The sequence below is a fragment of the Pezoporus flaviventris genome, unplaced genomic scaffold, assembly GCF_033815535.1.
Source record: "Pezoporus flaviventris isolate CSIRO_AGI_PZ_B2104156 unplaced genomic scaffold, CSIRO_AGI_Pfla_v1 ptg000007l, whole genome shotgun sequence".
NCBI lineage: Eukaryota > Metazoa > Chordata > Aves > Psittaciformes > Psittacidae > Pezoporus > Pezoporus flaviventris.
The window spans coordinates 66,104,230-66,129,183 of record NW_026892555.1 but is presented as its reverse complement, the minus strand read 5'-3'; the positions used below and the strand labels follow the sequence as shown (position 1 = coordinate 66,129,183).

Below are 24,954 nucleotides of genomic sequence, written 5' to 3'. Positions count from 1 at the left end.
AGTGCTCAGTCCTCTAATGCTAGAAATGTGTAAAAAGCAAGAGAAATTTTTATATCTGCCCTTTATTACTCTGTATAAATACTTGAAATAAGAAATTATGGCTGAAAGGAAACCTGTCAGCATTCTGACATTGATCCCAATGGAGATATATGTTATGGCAGTTCCTGTCCTGTACCCCTTTTGGTGTGACTGGGCAATTTAGCTACCCTCAGCTACCTCTGAGTTTATGTGACAGGGAAAATGAACTAACCAGAGCTCTGCTGTGATGGAACAGCATTGCAGTATCAAGGTCTGTGAATTCTACCAAGAAAATGTATCTGAGTTCATCTTTCACTTTTAAATGAGTCAAGTTTCCCTTGGAGCCTTTAGGTTAGAAGAAAGAAATAAATACTTACCAAAGGCTACTGATAAATTCTACACTTTTTCTTCATCTTTTATTTTTTTAATGGAAGAATGTGCAACCTCCCTTCTAGCAAAAAGATGTAAATTGTAAATTTTAAGAAACAAATCCTGCTGCACAGCAGGTTTAGACAGGCTGCTACAGTTGGGGCCTTAAGGCATTCTGTGGCTTCCCTGTGGTTAGCCATGGTTTTCATTTGTAAAGCCAGGAGAATTCCCACTGTTGCCGTAATCATATGCACGATCCTTCTTCCATCTCAGTGCGCCCAGCATCAGTTAAAAAAGAAAAATAGGCCAAATGTTGGTTGTTATGTAGTCAGCTATCCAAAAGATTAGGAATCTGCTATATTTTGCAGGATTTAATTTTGCCCTCAGGAAACAAATTAAACTTTTTAATGGAAATCTTAAAAAACAGAAAGAACAAAGGTAAAAGAAAAAGAAGTGGTGAGCCACTGAGCTAGTGAATGTTTTCCTGATTCAGACATGGCAGTAAAGGCATCAGAATTTATTTTTATTGAGATGTTTTTAGGTAAAGCATTCTCATTCTCCCTTCAAATCTAGTTTCCCAAGTATGGAAAATCCTTTCAGAAAAGGCATGAGTGGATATTGTAATCCTTGCCACTGTATACTCTCCCATGTTCAGTCAGCTGAGTGCTTGCTGAATTCCTGTACAGAGTTTGATCCTGCATCTCTTCTGTTAACAGCCCTTGATGAAATCATTTCAGCATGTCCTTTGGATTCCCTTTACTCTTTTGACGCCCAGAAAATATAAGTCAGTAAGTTTCACGGTCAGTTACATTTTGTTGGTAAAAGTACTTTGGTTTCTTTCCCTTTGAAAATTTCATATTCCCTCTTTCCTGTAATGTGAAAAAGATGAAAAATCTGTTCCATACTTACCTTTTCTGAGTCTTTCATGATGCTATAAACCCCTCTCTTCCCCCTTTCTGCCCTCTGTCATTTCTTTTCCATTGTTAAAGAGTGCTATCTACTGCATCTTGCCCATTGTAGAAGCTGTTTTCCTGTGTCTGCTGCACCTCCCCTCTTCCCCTAGCCCCCCCCCCCCCCCCCCCGCCCCCCCCCATAAAAGCAGGGAAAAGCCTAGATTAGAAGGGTCTTCTGGAAATTATCTGAGCCCACCTGCAGTTGACAGCAGGGGGTTGAATTAGGTTATCCATTGGCCCAGCAAGACAAGTGCTAAATTTCTTTCAACAAGGGAGATTCCACCACTCTTCCAATGCAATGTTTGGTTCTTCTCACAGTGAAGAACCTCTTCATATAGACTGACGAAATTTCCTTTTGAAGCAGCTGATGCCCACTGCTTCTTGTCCCGTTGCTGTGCCCTTGTGATAAAAGCACCTTCATCTTCTCCATAACTACCTTTTAGGTATTGAGAGAATGTGATTAGACTCCTCTGCCTCTTTTCTTCTTTGGAGTCAGCAAACTGAATTCCTTCAAGCTTTCAATATACATCAAGGTCTTCAACCCTCTAATCGATTTTGTGGTCCTTCTCTGGACTACCGCCAATATTTCAATGACTCTTTCGAAGTGGATGTCCAAAACTGGGCATATTATTCCAGGTGTGACCTAACAAACATGAATCAGTGACAATCTTTCATCCTTTGGTTTCACTTTGGCTGATGCAGTAAAGGGCCCATTTTGGTTTCATTGCTGCAAGGTTGTAAACCCAATCCGTTCAGTCCCTGGCCTCCACCACTTCTTGAGATTATTCCATCCCTGATGCAGGATGTCACAATTATCTTTGTTAAATGTCATTCAATTTGCATTGGCCCAGTGTTCCTCCCTGTTGAGATCTCTGTATGGAGTGGTATATAACTTGTTGCATCGTATTCTGTTCTTTCTCACAGAGTTTGGAGCAGTGAAGGTATGGACCAGTAGCAGTGTTGTGCAATAGCATAATAATAAAAAATAATAAAAAATAATAACAACAATAATATTAGCATTAATATTAATGTTCAATTATGCTAATATTTATTAGTGGTTAGCTGTTTATTATTATTTGTTTTCTGTTTTGCTCTCTGCTCCTTTACTGGTTATTTGCCTTTTCGACCACTACTGCAGCTGATTGCATGTTTTCACAAAACTGCTCATGGTGATTCTGAGATCTGTTTCATCAACAGCAATAGCTAATTCAGACCAAGTAGTGTATTTGAATAGCAACAGGGAATTTTCTTCTCCCTACACATTCCTTTAAATTTATCAACGCTGAATATCATTTTATTTTACTACGTAGTTGTTCAGCTTTGAAAACAGACAAGTGAGATGGGATATGGTTAAACATAAAATGGTAATTTTAAACAAAACCAAGTGTTAGGCGTTTCTCACAAATCAAGACACAGAAGCCATAGAAAGAAGTTGCATAATTTTTAAAACATGAGGAAATACTTTTTTCCAGACTATCTACACTATTTTAGGGCCTGAAAGTATGTATGATTTTAATATAAATTTGAAAAATATATTTTAAAGTGGTCTTTTAAGGCTGACTAAGGAAAAAACAGTCCAGGCTCAGGAAGTCCCAAACAAAATCATTACTAAAATTTCTTTACATGATTCTTAATGTTTTTTTCACCATAAATATCTGTTGTTAGCTATTGTCAAAGTTAGAGTACTAGGCTATATGTTGTGATTTAGTACGGCCATTTCATATTACACTTCTGAAGAAAACCTTCCTCAACTGCTTGGTCCATCTTAGATTGAAGTTTCCTGAATAATTCTTCAATGTCTACTTCCTTTTGCTTCTAAAGGAAACAAAAATGGAAAACTGTTCCAAAAATGGGAACAAGACTAGAAAACTGATGAATAGCATGTAATCTATTTTGAAGGAAATCATGGTGAGAAAGTTCATTGCAAATAGCCAAATGAATGTGCACAGAACTGTATTGGAAAGATTCATAAACAGCTGTTCCTGTATAAAAGCTTGTAAGTGTAGTAGTGATCAGAATATGTATAAGGAGCAAGCTTTTCCAGACTCTGAAGTCTGAGATGAAGAGTAGATATTGACACATTTTTTAAAAGAAACACTGGAAATACATTCCACAGACTATTTCTGAGAAGTACAGAACTGAAATAACTTGTGATGCTTACAAGACTTTATGTTATATTTTGGGATGTTACACCCTGGCAGATTTACACCCTGTGTCTCCCTTTTTGTTTACACAGAGCACCACTCATTTTTTAAAATTCCTTTGCCTTTCCCCAGATATCATTCTCTTTATTTGCTAGATATTTGTTGCTCATCCTTTCCTATGCCTTCTTATTAAGAGGGCATCAATTCTAAAATTTTTGTTGCTAGAATTTCTGGCATGTTATAATATTTTCTTCTTTTACTAGCAAATAATGGAAGTACACCCTTGGTTGGGGGATTCAAGGATTTAGAGTGAAGAGTCCTTTTGGTTTAGGGTTCAGATATTCTCTCCCTTCTGCTTCCTTTTCTGCTTTTAGGAAAGAGAGTGGAGATGAGGTCAAGCAATTTAAACTTCTGTTGCCACTGAAATAAATGATCCTGTCCTCCTTCCACCCCACTGTTTTATTCCCTTGCCGGTGCTCTCTCTGATGCTACCACAAGTTTCTGGAAGGAACCAGTTGAACTCACAAAGGGAGAAACATTAATAGAGAGATACAGGACTATGTTTGGTAACAGCATCTGTTCATGCCAGCTTAAAGTGTTAACACTATAGCTTAAACAGGCTTTATTTGCTAATATTTGCAACTTCAATGCGCAGCTTTTACAGTTCCAAATGGCTCTATAACAAGCTAATCACACATATCTATGTCTATGATACTGAATGTCTAAACCTGTTAATTTTTCATTTTCTTTTCCGAACTTTGATAGAGAAATAAAGAAATCTAGTTTTAACAATAGAGTCTGTAAGACCTCAAAATATAGACATATAGAAGAAGTTAATTTCTGATTTTTCCCTCATGAAGTTGCTTGAATGTTCCTCATTGAGCTTCTTGTTAGTGTAGAAGTCAGCTTCTTACTAAATAAAATGGCATCAGTAAGCACTTGTTAGCTGAAAAGATGGCCTGTAACTGCACATTTATTTTTAGCAGCTATTCAGGCAAATTCTCACCTCCTCCCCTTCACAGATACATTTTAATTCTCTAGGAAAAAGGCAGGAAAAAAAAAGCCTGAAAAGGGTATTTCCAATTAGTGTGGCTTTCATATATTTAAATTCTGTCTCTTTCTGCCAGATAATTGAATGAAACGCGATACATTCTTTTGATCTTTGTCGAGATGATGTAAGCTGTAGATATTGTTTCATTATAGAGTTCATGGTGACATAGGTAGTATTATATCACTTATAGCTTCTTTGGCACAGCTCTGGTATCAAGTGTTCAGCAGTGATTAATGGTCAAGAATACATAGACCTACTACTGAGTCTAGGATCCCACTAATCTCTGCTCCTGGTTTTTTCTCTCAGTTCCAGTACTAAATATGTGAACACAGCATTTCTAATGACTTGTCATACAGTTTGTACTACCAGCATTTAGCATAGTACTAGCATAGACCTAATGATCATTAAAATCTCAGTTGTCTTAATTCTTTCTTATTACTGTATCTTTGATGCTTTTTCTGCCTTGCAAATTTTTGTTTAGTGTTTAATAGAGAAAAGACTTTTAAACGTGTGCAAGGTTTTCTTATGCACTGAACAATCAATTAATACCTTTTGATATGTTGTGCCAATTGTTATGTGTGTTAGCATAAATATTTCATTATTAAAGGGGAGATCATTCTGTCCTAAAGCTTTAATTAAATTAGATGCTTTTCAGATGATTGCCAAGATGAAACAGTCCATTATGAACAATTGCCACTGCAGGAGATTTCTGCTTATTGAAAGACAAAAGGGTAATTTCATCTAGGATTGTTACAAACTGTACGAGTCCTTCATACTGATAAGGGAATTTTGCCTCTTTTAACCTTGATATGTACTGTAGTAATGAATTTATGAATCTTTAAATTCAGTCACATCATTAAAGTAGGGATATGATGTTAGCACTGTCAAGTGAATGATGAAAATTTATCTACATAGCAGTTAAAGAGATCAAAGTCAATACCAATTTGTCAATAATTACCATTGCTTTAAAAGCAAAGCTAACGTGATAAAAGTAGGCAGCTATGGATCTTTATTGTATTCCAACTGCAGTTTGGATATTTCCAATGACGTTCATGTGGCAAGCTAGAGCTTTAGGAAAACTTAAAACTGCTGCTGAGGCACCTCAACTATAACTCCCATGAGATACCTTCATGGTAAGATAAAATCCAAGTGTTTCATTGTCAATCAAAAATATTTCTGGTTTGGGGCAAAATGTTCCTGTATTGCAGTTTTGCCTAATTATCTGAACATCTTCCACAGATCAGAATCCTGTTTTTTGACATGCTGTAGACTCTGTAGTCACGTGTATATCTCCCACTGAAAACACGTCACAGCAGTTCCCTTCAAAATATAGTACAGCTATGCATAATGTATGATGAGACTAGAGAGATGTGCAATGTGAATCAAAGTTTTAATGTCCTAGTTTTCCAGATTTTTATTATTTATTCACTGTGTTTTTAGAGGAGCTCTGTTTAAGAATCATGTCAGCTGTGACAAGACATAAAGCCTTCAGTGAGAAACTGAAAAAGACTCTCTCTGAACATGTTTTAATATTGAAATCAGTATTGTGGAACTTGGTTCTTATTTTGCCGGGGGAAGAGGATTGCATCAATAGAGTCCCACTTGCTGACAGCAGGTTCTCACTGAAGATCTTAGGACAAGGAAATTCAAAGCACAATAGTTTTTCTCTGTGTCTGAAATAGCTGCTTTTACTCAAACAGTTGGTCTATATTTGCTTCTTTGTTGACAAATGTCGTCAAAAGAGATGATGTAAAAATTTAACACTCCTTGTCATCTTGGACATAACCTTAAGTAGCCAGATGCCTGGCTTGACTTGAAGTCTTATTTGCCTCCTTGTTCTGCAGAGCATACAGACATCAGTAAAGCTGTTTAAATACAAAATAGACAGCTCAGCTTCACATCTGAGTGCAATCCTGTTGTGGGGCTGGACCCTGTCAGGTTACCTGAAATATTTCCCTTCCCCGATATCAGACTACTGGATTCCACTTGAAATTTTAGGCTAAACACAGTTCTTACATAGGCTGCAGCCTTGTGGCATTTTAGCCATATCAGGCTGTCAGGGTACTGTCAGGGCAGACACCTTAAAACATTCAACGGTGTGTCTGATTATAACATTATGTCTACACGGTGAGGGAAGTCATATGTAGATTAAAATGGAAGTGAAAATCAAACACCTTGCATTTCTGCAAGAATACTGTGAAGGGCTCTCTCAACAATGTGAGATGCTCTTCTGCTTTGCCATAGAGTAAGATGATGCTTAAGCAGAGATGTTGTTCCTGGTGTTGTGTCCAAGGATATAGCGAAGGAGCAGATCTGTGGAAATGCTTTTAGGGTCCCAGGCATGGAGCAAGTCAAAAATGAATTATTTTAGGTACCTGCATAATTCTGTTGTACTGCCATTTTCTTCAAAAACCCTGTTTACTGAGCAGCATATTCTTGACTGCATTCATTGAGCAATTGTTGGATAATTTCAGTACTTTCATCATTGATGGTAACTGCAAAAAAAAAAAAAAAGAAAAGAAAGCGGTGCAAAACTGATTTACATACTTTGAATGACTGAAAATTGATTCTGTTTTATTTAAGAATTTTAAGTATCATTAAAGTAGTAATCTAGAGGAGGTGCTGTTTGTCTGAGTACTTTGCTATCCGCTGGCAAGGCAGCTGATAAATCTATTGAAAAATCATTTGAAAGCCTAATATGTGGGATGAGTTCTTACTGGGTTGTGGATGCTCATTGTTCACTTTTCTATCTGTATTTTTTTGCTTTACTGGGGACAGTAAAAGGAGAAAAGGACTGGTGGGAGTGCAGGAGCATGAGGGTCAGCATGTAGGTGAAGCCGAGAAAGTGAGAAGAAATCAAACCAGTGAGGGGAAATTCATAGGTTTTCTTATAGATGTGAGCAGAGGGTCAATGTGGTGCCTGCATGAACAGCAAAGGAAACCTGCACATTTTAAATGTATTCAAAGCTGACTTTCCAGTTTGAAGTTATTTTAGTTTTGCATACACTGGCTGAAGGGAGGGAAGTTAACAAGGCACAAGACAAGCTACAGTAACATGATTGGGTTGTGGTTTTTTTTCTGGAAAATCATCCTGATGTTGTGTGAGATTGACTATATGCTTTTAGATCTACTGAAATCAAGAGCACTGTGTATCTAAGTCAGTCCTTTGCCCAGCTCAGAAGGGATGAATGGACAGACTCCTCTGGCTGCACTGTATCTCAGTGGCTGCAATGACCCAGCTGCAGCCTGGCAGAAGGGGTTGACAACCAGAGGGCTGGGAGCTGTGCTGAGGACACTCCAGTTCAGGCAAGGGGAACAGGAGTTCCTGGGGAAGATAGGAGACAGAGTGCTGGAGGACAGTAGAGTGGGAGGTGCCTACAAAATAAAGGAGCAGACCCATACAGTGGGGAGGGATTGGGAAAAGCAGGCACGGCTTAATGCCCCTTTTCTCCTTGGTAAGAGTGGTCTTTGCTGTCCCACCTCTGCCCTTGCCAAGTGGCAATGCTGGAGCTGAGGCAGAATTGATGAGAGCAAGACAGTCACAGAAAACCTGTTCTTCATCTCCTGCCGGCTTCCTTCCTCCTGTTGCCCTTGCTCATGTCTGCCCTCACTAATGGGGTAAAGCTGAAGTGCAAGGCATGTCTGTGCATTCAAGGAAGTGAACCAACAGCACTGTGCAGATGGTTTTGTCAGGGGAATTGAGTGCAACAGAGAGCTAAGCTGGTCAAGGGCAACCGAAACTAGTCTCTGAATAGTGTGGACAGGGCCACATATACCAGTCTACAGAGAAGATTCTTCAAGGCAACTAAAAATGCCATTAGCATAGACATATGCTTCACATCAGACTTCAGCTGTTAACTGAGATATCCACCTTTAAAGAGCTTGCCTGACCATATAATGTGAAAGGCTGCATGGGAGTTGCAGTGGGTTGCTTTTAATCTCTTCTACCAGCAGAGGGGAAGGCACAGTGCACTCCCTATTATGTGCCACTTTGCCTTCCATCTTCCCACATCCTCATTCCTCTTCTTGCTGATGATGCTCAGCAAAGCGTCATTGGGGTTAGACAAAGTTGGTGCAGATTCAGTCAGCTGTTCTTACTGGCTTTAGACTGTCTGAAAATGCTTTTGCCCAGGGAAAATTCTGCACAGGAATGGCTCATGCCTTGATTCCTCCTGCTATGTTGTCTTGTGGCTGTACAAAAACAGTACTAGCGCACCTACACTGCATTTAGCCAGTTGTAGAATCCAATGCTAACCAACCTGCACTGTAGAGTAATGAAATATGGGGAAAACAGTTTTTTACATGTTTTAAGAAAAAAAAACAAACACCTTTATGTTAGAACTTGAGCCTGCTGAAACAAGTGACTTTTATGGGAATGGGCTTGTGATCCTAAAGCAGTCATGCATACCCACATAGGGCATTGGAGTAACCCCAATAAAATCAAGCATGCAGCAGTGGGGAAAGAGGATATTTGTTTTGTAAAACATTATTATTCACATGCCGATTGGTGCCAACTTACCATGTTGATAAGGTTTTGTGAATACAGTCTTTGAAAGCAACTGTGCGTGCAAACTGTGTTTGTGAATTTGAAATTCGGCTGAAAATTCAGCTGTAAGCAAATTTCTTCAGATCTGTGTACTAAGAAATGGCTAATGCCCTGTATAATGCAATGAAGAAGCTCAGGAAGAACATTGATCTGCACTGACAGTGTTTGGGTTTTTTTATAGTTACCTTTTTGCTGGCCCTGTGATTCAGTATGATGTGGATGAGTTGTTTGTACTAGTACACAGGAAACCATTGAACATGGAAAATACTACTTACTAAGATAGATCACATTCCCAAGGGGGAAACAGCAAAATGACACAAGATTCATAGAATAAGGAATAACTAAAATTGCCCAATTATTTAAACTGAGGTATTTTTCTATCAATAGAAGATCTTGCTGTGCTTCCGGAGCATAATTTAAAGTAGGCATTTTGCCTGCAGTTCACAATATAAATATTTTATATGATCTCCCACATGATTAGAATAATAGAGGTAGTGTTATTTAATCCACTCCTGGCAAAGCAGATGCTTGCCAGAATGCCTAAAGCACTCAAGGAACTGTTTTTGTTGTAGTTTAAACTAGTTTGTAGAATGATTTATCTAAAGGTAGATTCGTCACTGTGGAAGTGGATTTGATGATGTTTGAGAGACACAATTTAAAGTTGTGTGAAGGCTCGTAAAAAACCCACATAGTAAATAGAATGTTAACAATAGAAGGATGAAAAAAAGGCTCTCTAAAAGGTAAGCTCTTCTTGGAAGAGCAGGAAGGGCCTGGGACAGACCATTTCTAAGTTGGACTTAGATAATGTGGCCGTAGGTTAGTGGACTTGAATAAACCTTTTGAAAAGCAGTTGCAAGCATAGGAACCGTAAGCCTTAGTAGAGAGTATGCAAGTGCTGTGATTTCTGTGTAATGGCCTCAAAAAATGTGTTGTAACTCAGCAAGGATGGAGAAGCTCAAAGTTTAATAAAGCTTTTCCTAAAAATAAAACCTTTAGACTGTATTTTCATACCTCAAGAGACAGTCAGCATCTCTCTTATTCCTTACCTGCAGCGTGTTTCAGTTGCCTATATCTGATAGACTACTGTCCTTGGGTCTGAGGTGGGTATTCAGCTGTCATAAGAATTAGCCTAGGTGATCCAAATATTCCTTCCCTAGCTTCATTTCTACAAAGTGGAGGAAAAATAAGTATTGATTGCTAGGCACTATAATTTTGCACACTTGAGCCATGGTCTAGTATTCAGAATGGGATTGTTGCTAAAATCCAATGGAAAACGTTTGATGCTATGCCCTTTTCCCTGAGGTGATTGTGCCTAAAGCTGTTACACATAAGGAAAGATAAAAAGATGACCATTTATTGTGTGCATTTGTTTTGTGGCATGTCATTCAGTACTCTTCCATTTATTTACACTTTGTTTTTCATGTTTATTGTAGCTTTTATTAATGTATTTGATAACATGGCATCAGCTGCAAGGCAGAAATGTTTACTCTGCTGTGGTTTTCAGTATAGATTAAAAAAATTTAGCAGCCCCTGAATGGATAGGCTTGAGTTGGAAATTTACGTGAGAATAACAAATATTATAATGCAGATGAGCCAGATGGGAGAGTAGCAAATTTATAATAAGGGGCTGCTCTGGCAATATTAATCTGCCTGATGTAGACTGTGTGATGAATCATTCAACATCGCCACAAGGACTGCTGCTGAGCTCTGCCTGCAAGTGGGACAATAAAAAGTGTTCATGGAAGGGTGGAGGGGAGGGCACATGCAAAAGATTAGGGAAGGACAAAGAAAGAAACAGCTATTTAAAACTGGACATCTCAAGCCTGACTAGAAGTTCATGTTATATATAATTCAGGCAATTCTTTGGGTAAATCATTTCATATGCTCCATGAAATGCAATTTGCTTCCATGGTCAAGCATGACAAAGGTTTCACAGAATTGCAGTTGGCAAAGAGCTCTTCTAGGATAGTTAATTTAGGGCCTGTGAGATTGCTGGGGCGTCTTGTCAGAACATTAAATAATCACACAATGTCATGAGGGAATATCTAATTAAGAGCCCAATTTCTCAAGGGTCTCAGTACCTGTTACAATGTGCTGAGAACCCTTAATTCCCACTGACAAGAGCAGCAGCTCAGGGTGTTCCCTGCAGGCATTTAATAGGATTGTGCCCTTACTTCATTTGGCTGGGGTAAGTCGAGGCCAGTCAGGTGAAGCGACAGTAATCAAACAAGACAAGAAAATGACAAATAGGGTTACATCCCAGCAGGAATGTTATTACTTGCAGATGACGGAACACACCCTGGTGTGAAACCCCTGTAAAAATTAGAGCCAGATTTAAGGGTACATTCTTAGGGGTTAAATTTGTGCCTTTGAGAAAGATCTGCCTGTACTAATCCTGTGCAAAAAAAATCTGTAAAAGGCAACATGAATACTTTGTCAGCCCAGGCTGTCATCCTGTGGGAACAAGTGTCATAGTTCCCATCCACAGTTCAGTCCCAAGAACTTCAGTGATTTAGGTGACCTTAAGAGGGTTGTTCACCTTACAAAGGCAGAGAGCATTTCATCCATTGTTTGGGAAGTATAAAACTTCGTTTCAGGGAAATGTGGGTGCTGGAAGTTCCCTGAGCAGCATTCTTGGTATGTCTCAAGAGATAGAACAAAATTTGAGGTGAACAGATGGAGACGTATCAGTAAGACTTTTTTACTTTTTTCCTTCTTATATACCTGCAGCAGTGTTAAAGAGAAGAATGTTAGATTAAATCAGAATAGGCGTTGTATTTTGACTTTTGCTACTTCTCTTAGGCAGAGAAGAAGGTAGAAATGGTGGTTTTTTTTTTTTGTATAAAGAAACATTACAAAAGGAGTAGATGAGAAAGAAACATGGCTTTATGTTAAGCACTTTTGGGAGAGTGAAAAGTTAAAATCAATCCCTGTGTTGTCAGGCTCTTAAGTGACGAATGATGCATTAAACTACCTGATTTTATTTGATTTGTTTGGAAACCAGAGCTGCTGTGCCGTTTCTTGAACAGAATTACAGGCTTCATTTAAAGAGAGATGCAAAGCGCACATATTCTGGGAGAGATCAACATAAGCATTTTCGATATCATGAGTAATGTTTACTGGAAGAAATCAAATTACTGTTACACAGACCATCTGTTTTCTTTGCATGCAATCATGTAAGTGTTTTAGGACAAGCCATCCTTTTTAATCAGTTGTAAATCTCTTATGGGATGGCACTGTTTTCAGTAATAAAATCTATTTTTATGATAAATGTGAGAGTTTTAAATACTGGTTTCTTCTGCATAAATATAGTGTACGTATTGTTCATAACATAAAGAGTAGGGGTGTACAGCATTAGTTATTATCTGTCAAGAACTTAATTTTAGGGTTTTTCGGGTAGCCATTTTGGGTATTTGTTGGATCTGCAATTCTTTCGTGTTCAACTATCATAACAAATTACATACTGAGTAATACAGTCCATTTATAGCCTGGGAAGTTGCTTCCTACCTAAATTTAGTAAATGTAGCATATAGGGTCTGTTTTGTAGCATGCCTACTGTGATCAAAATGAATACTGGGGAAGATGATTGTCCATTGTCTAAATGCTTATACTTAGAGAGACTCAATTGCAAAAGGGCACATTTTGTTGGAAATTATGCTATGAGATAATTAGAGATACTTAATATACTTAATATACTTAAATTTATGGTATTTAGAAGTCAGTGATGTAGTGTGAGATTTACTTCATGTTTAAGGGTAACACATTCATAGATGTATATGGTCCTGTTCATTTTAGTAGATGATTGAATAACCCTGTCATTTTATTTTTTTATCACTTCTGTCAGCTTTCCTGGTTCTTATATCATCTTTGGGTGCACATAGATCGCTCTTGAATTCAGAGCGAGACGAAAGTCTGCATCTTAAGTAAAGTCTCCTCTGATTTCAAAAGAAGCTATGTGTGCACAATACCCAAAGTTGCACTGTATTGTATCAAATGCCCTGAAATAAAAGAAGGGAACAAGAACTGTAAGTAACACAATTGGAAATTCCCCAAGAAGGCTGGCTGTCCTTCTCAATGAGGTCAGCAAGCCTGAGTTTCATTTGTTCAGACACTTTCAGATCAATAGTATTTTGTCTGAATAATTAAGCTACTTACTCAGGCTTGAAAAGTGTGTGGTGCTAAATTCTTGCTTTTCTTGGGTAAACATGAAGAGGCAAAGAGGGAGAAACAGGTAATGCACCTGGAAAAATGATAGTGCCTACACTCTGGTGCCATCCCATGGTACAGTGGAGGCTTTCTGCTCATGGAAGCATTAGGTGAAAAGAGAGGCTCCTGTAAGTCCTCTTATGAAGGCTGGACTCAAAATTTCCATGTCCTATATATATCCATTTATTATAGCTTGTGAACTGCCAGTATGCAGCACACAGAAAGCTACTTACCAAATTGCTAATGAATACTAGAACCTACCTAGATTTGAAGCTTATCTAGATCAGTCAAGAATCTGATGAGAACTAGGTCATCAGTCATTCTTCTTTTATCAGTCTGCATTAATTCAGTAAAAGGGAAAAAAAAAAAAACAGCAACCAGAAGAAGGTGAATTGCTTACAAAATCATAGGGTAATAGAATGGGAAAGATAAAATAAAAAGTGCTATTAGTAGCAATCTAACAGTTTTACACAGTTCACAGTATTTTCTATCAAATTCAGCATCTCTTCTTTCAGGAAAGTATTAAATACAAGATAATTTTTTACTCTTTTTTTATATTTTTCCCTCTTTTTTCTTTTTACTTCTGCCCTTCTTTTATTCAGAGGGAAGAAAACTGCAGGCAAAGTGAGTATTTCATAGAATCAGACAATCATGATCAGATCAGACTTTTACAGGACATCAACAGTGTTCTAGTCCAAGCAAGGGAAACAGACAGCATTGCTCAGGGCCTTGTTCAGTTGAGTTTGGAGTATTTATAAGGATGGAGATCCACCAGCTCTCCCAGCTGTTACCCAGTCTTTCTTTTGCTGCTGATGTTCCCTTAGAAGTTTATCTGGTTGCTTCTCATGTCCCTCACCAGTTTCGAGCCCAGCTGGGTCTGGCTTCCCCAGTTTCATCCAAGCAGGCCAAAACAAAGAAGTTCTGCACTGATCGCGAGTAACCCTTCCAGCTTCTTAATCCTCTGTCTGTCCATGCTGCCTTTCTGCTGTGCTTGCATGACTTTCCACATGGCAAGCCGGGGAGTTCCTGTGCACTGGGGTGCCTGTCCTCAGCAAGCAGCTTGCTTTTCTGGACCACTTTGCCGTCTTAATTTTCAGGAGATACATTTCAGTTTGAGCTGTCAAAAAAAATGTAAATAATGCAGATGTTTGGTTTATATTTTTCAGTTCATCCTCCTTACTTCCCACGCTTCCATCTTAACTCTCCAAATGTTTTACAGCAAGATATAGCAGTGTAATCTAAGCGATATCATCACATTGTATTTCCACAAGGTTTTCTTTTTTAGCAAGATTTTTCATTTATATGTGAGCAAATTTACTACAGATTTTTTTTTAAGTGTTTGTTTAGAAGTTGCCAAGTATTTTGCCTTTTCTCCTGGCTTTTCTTTTTCTTTTTCTTTTTTTTTTTTTTTTTATCTGCCAGAACTTTGGGACAGTCACCATGTGTTCACTAACATCTTTAACAGAATAGGCACTGTATTTTCCAGTTGTATTGTCTGGTTTTATCCAAGAAAGATATATTGATGTATTTACAATATTAATAGAAGATATTGGGCTAGTTCTAATAAAGCAAATGCTAACACTGCTTCTTGAAATTTATCAAATTTTTATTATTAAGAAATAATTCAGCAAATTTTTTAATTTGCTTAGTGTCAGAGTGGTAAACTATGAATTACTGTTGTCATAGTTACACTGTATTTTGATATAGTAGTTGTGTTCATTTAAAGAGTAATAATTTGCTCAATTATCAATTACAATGAATATCTTAAAATAAAAGTACAAAACTCTTGACTCCACGTGCCGCAAGCAGAGAATACTGCTGTTTATTTTAAGAATTTCATGTGTCTGCATTGCTGATTACACTGAAGTAGTAATCAATGACAAGATGCCATATAGGAGACTTTATAGTAGCTTTATAACTGGTCAAAAGTGAGATGATAGTTTTGATACTCATGGCCTTCAATAGGAAAATCTATGAAGAGAAGTTTCAAATTTCATCTACAAATTTACTCCTAGTGAAAGTATTTCAGGCTTTGTGAGGCAATTAAAATAATTACCAATTCTTTGTTTGTTTCTTTTTTTTCTGAGTTATTCCAGTCTCCTGGCTATTCAGTTGACAAATCAGAAAAATTATTCAGGGAAGCCCTGAAATCCTCAAAGCTAGACATTTTCCCATTTCTGCTTTTAATAATGTTCTTAAGTGCAGTATGTTTGAGGGTTTGCATGTTTGATTTTCTCCACTTGACCCACGGCAGCCCGCTAGTCATAATGTGATATGTGTGTGCATTCTGAATTCTTCTCTTCCGCTTCTTTACCAGACACACTTTTACCAGGAAATGGAGAAGAAAAGGGCCATAGTGGTTATCATGCTTGACTTTGAACTGGTCTCCCACAGCTCACTTGGTGGTACAGGGAGGAAAAGAGGGAAACAGAAATACTTGGTCACCATTTTGAAATGTATTTAGGTCTGACCAGCTCATCCTTAAAGAGAAAAAGTCTATATTCATTCAAAACCCACAAAACCAGTGAATAATCCTTAAGGAAGACATTCTGGAGTGAAAATAAGTAGAGAAGATAGTTTAGAGAAGATACAGGAAAGAGAATATGCACAGAATGATGGGATTGAAGGAGAATTTCAGAAAGGATCGTGGTCATTGCTGTAGTACCTAACCAATAGGGTAGAAACTGTAAAAATAAATGTGTTTAATACTGATGAAAGAAAATCTTACCTGAAATGTACTCAGTTAACTAGTAGAATTGAGTGATATGATACTATTCAGTAAAACACTGGAAACTCTCCTAAAAATACTATTTCTCTAGATCTAATTAGGGCAGCATAAGTTTCTGGCGCTTACTAAACAATGATCCCCCAGGCTGCTTATATGGAAACCATCTCTTGGGGATTTTATTCCCCAGCATTGACTGCTGCTGAAGGCAGGAAATAGGAAAACCTTGAATTATAGTATGATTGGAAATTATTGTTCCAGTGCCTTCATATGCCACATTGGTCTCTATATGCTCTTTGTCACAGGAGACCATTTTACACCAAGAGCAAGAAACGTGAATTCACTTGGCTCTTCCATATATCTAAGGGACCTGATGCATGAGTGGACTAGAGAAAATAAAGAGAAAAACAACTCCAAAGACCTACAGATCACCTTGCTGGCAGGGTGAGTAAATGTCCTGGCATCGCAGTCTCATGTTGTCAGGTACATAATGTGGGATTGTGCTTTAAGTATTGCCTCAGGAATTTCCTTTCCAGTAATTGTTGAGGAAAAGATAATAGAAATGTCTTTCCAGGTCTCTGACACTGGTGTCCTACATGTGTTCAGAAGCATTAATCCAGAGACCTATATTTTCAGTTTAAGCCTTGAACATGGATTTAACAGAATAGGCAGTTCTGTGTCATGGGATTATTTTTTTTCAACTTTTCTTTTGCATGTGATTTTCCAACTTTTGCATGTTGTATTGTTAAGGTTCTTTTCAAATTGGCTGCATGAAACAGAAACATCTAAATATTGCCAAATCAGTCCAAACTACTCATGGTTCAAAAAGAAATCCAAAAGAGGAAAGAAAGGAAGAAAACTAATTTTCCTAGTGCTGACTGTACTTAGACTTCTATAGACTTGGGCCTGTGTTCCCTGTTTTCCTTAGGCAATTTTTTCTTGATTACAAAATACAATGGAAAAAAATTACCTAGCTTAGGAGCAAATGTGTAGTTGACTTACGTGACTGTTAGAACTTAATTATATGATCCGCTTTTCTTTCTGGGTTTGCCTGTTCAAAAAAGTGTTAAAGGCAGAGACCACAAAAGAGTTTGGAGCATTTCCTGCAGTTCATAGCAGTGAGCCAGGAGGTCTGTCATGTACCAACAAGCCAATCCAACAGATTTAAAAGTCCCAAATACAGAAGATGACTTATTTTTCAAAAAGATAATCCCATCAAAGCAGATGACATGGCAGAGAATCCAAACAAAACCTGAAGATTAACTTGGAGTCCTCCATCTGGTGGTTTGTGTCTCTACAAAAGGCATACTAAAAATGTTGCCCTCGTCTACTGGGATGGCCAAAACTCCCACTGAGTGTGTGCTTCCCCACTGTATTTGGTCCTTCCCATTTCTGCACCCTAAACATTGGCAAAGCCCCAGCTGCTTCTGTCTAATGTGCCAGGGCAAAAGCATGAGCTGAATGAGTAGGGAGAATCAATCTTCTCTTCAACCTAGGCCCGATGGACACTTCTTGTTTAAAAGGAAACATAGAGCAGCGGAATTATGTTTTTTGCTGTGTGACAGCCCGCACCAGCTAGGAACCTTAAGGCAATTTGCCAGAGCCTGCAACAAGATAGAACAAAACAAAGGGTACTCCAGAGGACAGGTACTTTCCTGCCAACAGCTCTCTGACATGCAATGCAATACCTGGCAGTATAATAGTGCCTTTACAATTGCTACTAGATGATGTGTTCTGTATTTTAGGCTGGTTTTCATAACGTACATAACGTACAAGCATTGTTTTCACTTTGATGAAAGTCTGCTTTTTCCTGCTGCATATCTTTTGAGGGGATTTATGTAAACACGAAGGCTGCCTGCACTTTGCCTTACTCTCCAGTTAGAAGAGGGGAATTTTGCTATTTTTGCATTTTGTTTTGGTTTGAGGTTTATTTGTTTGTTTGTTTTCAGTAAGTTCTGTTCTGAGCGCGCTGGAAGATTATGCTTGTTCACAGAATTTCTACAGAAATCAGGTTATTATTCCCTTGTCCAATCTAAACCCAGTGGCAACAGCAGCAACAGCCCTGCTCTCTGTTGCTGGACTCTGGAATCCATGGGAAAAGGTGTTTAGGGGCTGAGAAGTCACTTTTCTAGCAGCTGCTTCTTGCCTCCTTATGGAAAAAGCAGTGGAACAGATACAGCCTGTGGGCACAGGTTTGTCTATACTTCATAAATAACACATCTCCCTCAACAATGTAATTACACTCTCTTGTACTTTCTGAACTGCCACTTGTTTCCCCCTTAGTTCTGCTTCATTTTGTACAATGTATGTGCAATGGAGATGGGCTTGATGTGCATTGACACAGCAATGCCATTAAGTGAGGGTTGGTTTGACTGAAAACAACAAAAATGTTCAGTAAAAGTCTTAATTTAGTTAAGGATTAAAGTTAATATTATTTTTATGCTTAAAACTATTTCTATTTCACATGTAAAATAGAATCATCCTCCAGCTCAAATCTTATTCAAGGTACATGAACAATACTACAAATAAGTTAGTAAATGATTCGATGTATAATTAAAGGTTTCACATTTAATCCTGTCACTGCAGTGATTTATGGTTTCCATTATTTTGCCTAAGTAACGGGCTTCTTTTTTTCTAGTGGTTTTTCTTCCCTTCATTGTTGTTAGTGTCTGTAATCTTATGGTAAGGAAATTTATCACAAGGACAACATTTTTGTCCTCAGCTACAAGGTAAAAAGGAGAGTTAAATCAAAATATAGAAGTTACAACATACTTCCCACTGCAGCGGGTGGGAGAATTGTAAAGTGTTTACAGTGTTGGGCCTGAAATGCTTTACGTGTAAGAACAAAGGGCAGGATGTAGTCTCTGTGATTCTCTGCTGTCATATTTAGGTTTGAAACAGGTGTCTTCAGCAGCCAGTCCCAGGAAGGCTCAGTAAAGACATAGGGCTGGGACACACAATCTCCCTCTGTAGTGCATGCCAGAATTGGGTGGAAACCTGCAAACGCAGCAGAAACTGTCTTGAAATAGCCCATAGCAAAAGCTGAGCACAGTGCCTACAGGCTGCAGAGTCCAGGCTCTTCTCTGGAGGTAGGTTCCCATGGCAGGGTTTTTTTAAGGACTCATCAGGCTTTGTGGTTGCCATTGCAGCCTGACAGGTACGCGGGATCTTGTTGCTTGCGTGAAATTGAGGGCTTGTCCCTTACCAAGTTGTGCAGCCACTGGACTGTGCTGTCCTCTCACAAGTCTTTCTGCCACCTGCATGAAATCTGCAGCTTTGCTCTGGCAGGGATGTTGTGGGACTAGTGGACCACTCCCAACTCCTGTTTTCCAGACCAGCTTGTAGTTCTGCTGGAAAGGGCTTGTCCGTGCCACCTCGGAGTGAGGAGAGCGTGGAAAAGAGATCACACTCTCCATTGCGTGCTTCAGCTGTGTGCTCGTGTAGTATGGGATACAACCTCTTCCAGCCATGCCCCAGAAAGCAAGGATATTTTCTGAGGGGTGCAAATCTGCCTGTACCTGTTAGGCATATGCTGAACACATCAGATCTGGAGCTTTAGGTGTTGTTTCAAGGTTACAGGGGCTCCTGAATTTGAGAGGAGCACATTGTTGCTGAGGTGGAGTTGTCTGTGGGACTTCAAAGATAAAGTGAGCAAGGAGCTTCAGCAGCCACTGGACAAGCATTTTCTGGTGACAGTTTTCATATTCTGACATGTAAATTTGTATGTAGCCCAAATTTTCTCTTGACCAAGAACCTGTTTAAAGAAATAAGATTTCTTCTCTTACTAATATGTGGTACTAAGATTCTCCTCTTAGGCTCATTTCACAAGAGAGCTGCTGTTCTTTTGCAGACTACTGCAGGATGAAATAGCTTGGGTTTATTTCTGTTTGGGAGTTTGAATTCACACCCATGTTAACATCTCATAGAGCTGTTAACCTGAGCAGAAAAAATATGTTGTCTTCACTGTCTTCACTTAAGTATGGCTTATACGTACACTTATTGCAGTTCAAAGCAATATTTTAATACAGTTTAATTATGCTCTGTTGAAAGTATTGTAATTTACATTCTCCATACTATTGTATAATGTTATTGTGTTTCTTTTTATTCTTTATCTCACTGAAAATATTGGGGCCATTTTATTTTAATCTTCTGCACCAATTACAGTAGAAACTTTTGAGAAGAAGAGATCTTTAAAGAATTACAGCAGAATAAAAGAGAATAAAAATGAGTTTTCTGCGAAATGGTTATGTGGAAAAGGACTTCTGTTTTGTCATTCTTTAGTATGTCTCTGTCTTCTGGACAAGTTTTCCTGAAAATTGCCCTAATATTTTTCAGCTATTGTTTCCTTCTTTTTATTGTTTCTTTCTTTCTAATATTTTTTTTCTTTTTCCTGGCACAGTGTGTTAAGTACCCACCAAGAATACACCATTCCAGAAATGTATAGAAGTCATAATTCCAGTACTCCCTTAATATTTTTTGAGGATGGTGTTGCTGCTTTTTGAGCAAATCTGTGTTTGTTTTAGGGAAGGACTTGTTCACATGAAACTCTTAATTTTTTTCTTGAGTTTTAATAGGTTTTAAGATCTAGCAATCTGCATGAGAAGTTCCTCTTACTCTACTCTGTCACCAGACGTTTAATTGACAGCCTGGCATTTTCCCTGCCATTGCAGTTCCCGTTTGATTCAGAGGTCCCTCAAAATTTCCTAACAGCTTTCTTCTATCTTAATTAGCAGTTGGTCATTACCTCTCCTTCAGAATAATAATTAAATATGTGCCACAAATCCAGGCATGCAGCAGTACTGTGTTATATTCTCTTATCCGCCTCTTGCTATTGTTGAAAGTCTCCTGGTGTAACTCATTTTATATGTACAAAAAATAAGTGTAACATCGGCTACCCTTTAGGATGGTTGAGGTTTCTAATTTTTACAGGTGTAGGTCACTTCACGGTGAGGTGAATGGTCCCAGTCGTTTCAGTGGGCTTCCTTGTGTAAGTCAGAACGTAAGGAGTGTAACATTTGCCTTCCTCATGAGAATCTTCTAAAAGAGCATTACTATGTCCTGCCACCCATAATATTTAGCCTTGTATGTACTTAGGAATGAATAAGTTATATTTTGAAACCATCATATACAGGCTTATTTTGACAACACTGAGGTGGGTTGGGTTTTGTTGGGTTTTTTTAATTTTTCACGGTAGCTGAACAGCTTTTGCTTCTTCTGAGCAACAGAAGCCTAATGTGTTAATTCATTTGAGTTTGAGGATTACTATTTAGTGTTTATGATCAAAAGTGTTAGTATACCCTTGGGGAAGATTCTTTGCTGGAATGAAATAGCACCAGTTATTCGAAGTTAACTGGTTGAGCTGTCCCAATAAACAGCAGCGAGGAATTTGGCCTCTGATCCATATGGCAATGGACTATACTGAAGTCTTTACCTGCACTACTGCCATATGACAGAGTACACGTTTGGAGGCAGAGTATTTTTTTCTGTCATCTGCCTGACAGAGTCATAAAATAGAATCATTTAGGTTGGAAAAGACCTTTAGGATCATTAAGTCCAACCATTAACAACCATTAGCACTGCCATGTCCACCACTAAACCATGTCTCTTAAGTGCCACATCTACTCATCTTCTAAATACCTCTGGATATTTAAAAATACCAGCCAGTCTCCTCCAAGCCTGTAGCATTGCATGAGGCTGTTGTGATCAAAATGCTCCCGGTTAGATGGTCTATGACTTTATCATGCACCCTGATTCTTACCCTTAAACACTCAACCCTGCTGTCACCACCAGCTCTAGACAATCAAAACACCCTCTAACATAAAGGGCTACCCCACCACTTCTCCATCTTTGCCTATCTCTTCTGAAGAGTTTATAGCCATGTTGGTTGGGCTATAGATTTTATAGTGTTACATACGCCATATAAAAATTTAAAAGATAGAACAGACATTTTCATGGACTGAGGAATCTTGCAAAATTTGAGGCCTGTAGTGCAGGATGCAAAATTTATGGTTGAGATACCTGAGAATGCAAATTCAAACCAGAAACTCACTGCTCAGATGGGAGTCCTGTTGAGGTAGAAAAGGTCCTTTTTTATATCTCATAGTATATCTTTTTGCCTTTTTACATGCATCTGTTACGTGACATTACAATTACTTCTTCAGAAAGCACGAGCAAAAACTGCTTTCTGTAGATTACACACAAGGGAAATGGTGCTTGTTTCTAAAATGCGTATATTCTGTTATGCATTGCTAAATAGCAGGCACAAGCAGCTAGGAAGACTTGATTCCATGAGAAGTTTCCACAGAGGAGAGTTAGCATTGTGATATGAATGCGTGTGCAGATTTTTATTGCTCACTTGCTTCCAGGCTAAACTCTTCCATCACAAGAACCTCAAGCCCCAAGAGGCCTCAGGACCCACGGGAAGACAGCTTTTCTCAAAGGGGATTATCACTCTTTTGATCACTGGGTTCTTTAAGAACTTTAATAGGCATCACATGAAGCTTCTGGCTGAAGCAGCACATCTGCAATTTGACTTACTAAGCAGTGACATGCAGAGAGCTGGGCTGCTGCCCAATGCCTCTGACATGGCATCAGGGAGACCTGGTCCCAGGGTGAAATACCCACAGCTGGTTTCTGCAATTTCAAACACAAGACAGCATTGAACAAAAAAACAAACACTGAAGCTGTTCCTTAATTCTCTCCTGTTCTGCTGTGCTGAACCCAGGCTGTATAATTTACCTGCTCCCCTCATATATTTGCTAAAAAGGAACAAAATGCCATTACCAAGAGCTGCTGGAGTCAGACTGTCCTGGAATTTGTGGCAGGGACCCTACTTTCTTGTAGTACAATAATATAATGGGATGAAGATTTGTAGCAGAATGGGATGCACTCAAAGACAGAAATAATGTTAAATTTAATAATTGTGTGATATACGCTGATTCTCACTTTCCAGATTTTCAAGGAAAAAACTATAAAAAAATATTATAAACCCTTTGCAAATATTATTGGATTAACCCAGCCTGTTAGTATTCAAGAAAGCAGCACCAGTAGGCTGGAACTTCATAGCCCGACCTTTTGATGTAACAAAAAGGCAACATTTCTCTTCCTAACCACCAAATCCATACAAGAAAAAATGAATTACTTAATTTATTTTCCACAAATGAGTAACAGCTACCTCTTCTTGTTTACCTCCTACTGCATCTGCTTTGATGAAATAATTGCATTCATTCTTGCTGAAATATTAGCATGAAATAATTGATATTTGCATTTAAAACAATGTGTGTTTGAGCGTCATATTAATGCTGTGTTCAGGTGGAAGAAGTTATTTTATTCAGTGTTTCCAGCAACCCAAGGTTATACATAAAGATGAAGTTTATTAAGCTGCTCTTCCAATTGTAAGCAATAAAAATTATTCTGGTTTGCAAGACAAATAGTGAACTTTGAGTACCATTATTTAGCAGCTTTTAAAGACTGGCAGAAAGGTACTAGTTGCTCTGTGGTGTTATAGAGTTTTATAGCATAATACATAATCATGTTTTTTGATTGATTCAAAATAATACTGGTGGCTGTTTTAGTGAGATTTATTTCTTTTTTTTTTAATATACAGTTCTGTGGAGTGAGGGATGGGGGGAAAGGTAGAGTGAATGGAAATCCTTGGGGAATTTTTGAAGCTGAATGGAAGAGTGGGTTCTGATGGGTTTGATAGGAGAATGACTGGCTTCCTCACTTGTGGTATTGCCTCTGGCTGTTGTATTTAAGAGGCATCAAAACTTCATCAATGAGCAAGAAAGATGATTTGGAGCAATAAGTATTGAAGGTTAATGAAAATGAGAGGTATCTTAAGTAAATGAGGAAAGCCCGTGGAAAAGGCCAGAGTGGCTGGAGCAATATTCAAGGGAACAAAATAAATCTGGAAGTCGGGGAGAAAGAATTGGTGTGATGGGATTGATGATATTTTTGTTCCCACAATCTTTGGGATTTATTCAGTGTTCCATCTTTATGCATATAAACATACCTCCCCCAATGTGGGTTTGAGCGTATCTGACTCCACCTACTACATTAAATTTTACTCCATACTTACCAAAACTTTTTGGGAAAAAGTTTCTAAATTACAAGCCCAGGTAGCTTAAATGAGTTTCTTTTAAAATGGAGAGAGCCTTAAGTAAACAAATTGAATATTAAATCCATATCCACATAGCTCTCTAGCTTTTGGCTTTCTTTTTTCGTCAGGCAACCCTGGACTAGCCTAGGAGATTTTACTGACTTCAAATGCATTAAATATATTGATCTGCAGAAAGCTTTGGCGTCAGGCTGTCTGTAGCCCGTGTCATGCTGTCGGAAAGGAAATGCTTTTGCCTCTGTCTACAGAAGGAGCAAAATGAAAAACATTATCAGGGTTTCAAATCACTGTGGAAGCCAGAGAAGCCCGGGGAATTGGCTAATGGCAGCTGTATTGCAATTAGTGGGGAAATGCTTGGCTAAAAGCAGCAATAATTTTTTTTTAGCATCTCAGAAAAATTTAAACAGTGTATTTTTTGAAAAATTACTTGCTCAGAAATAACCAATGTAGGTAGTATATACCTTCTCACTAGGGTCAACAGCATTTTAGAGAGGATATTTTACTTGTCCTTTCCCATTTATAACATCATGTTCTTTCTCCATAATGAGGCTCCCTTGAAGTCAATACAGTCTTCATTGAGCTCTGGACTAGCTTCAAGCTGTGAGGGGATAGTGTAAAGCCATTTAATTTTGCCTCTTGCTTTCTTTTACTTTTTAAGTAAGTTGCTTAAGTTCAGAGATTTCCCCCCATAAGTGTCTTAGTGCTTAATTGGGTGAAAGGTTAGTTATGCAAATACTACTCCCCTTGCAATGGCAACTCATGCAAACTGTCCTCCATCATCTTCTCACAAGAGCACTAAGACCAGGCTCCAGTTACAGCAAGG

The 24,954-nt window shown here is 38.4% G+C and overlaps 1 protein-coding gene across 18 annotated transcripts in view; it reads left to right on the top strand.

The window, feature by feature from the left end:
- Positions 1 to 24,954, top strand: part of LOC133267099 (poly(rC)-binding protein 3-like) — a 498,414-nt gene that overhangs the window by 85,396 nt on the left and 388,064 nt on the right. For 16 of the 18 annotated variants that reach the window (XM_061449063.1, XM_061449061.1, XM_061449056.1 and 13 more), the window contains exon 2: positions 16,318 to 16,456. The exons of 1 other annotated variant lie outside the window; for it this stretch is intronic. The gene's annotated coding sequence lies outside the window, so the exon portion shown is untranslated. Of the gene's footprint in view, positions 1 to 11,702; positions 11,772 to 16,317; positions 16,457 to 24,954 lie in introns of those variants that run through there. One more of the 18 variants, XM_061449041.1, reaches the window with a different exon arrangement.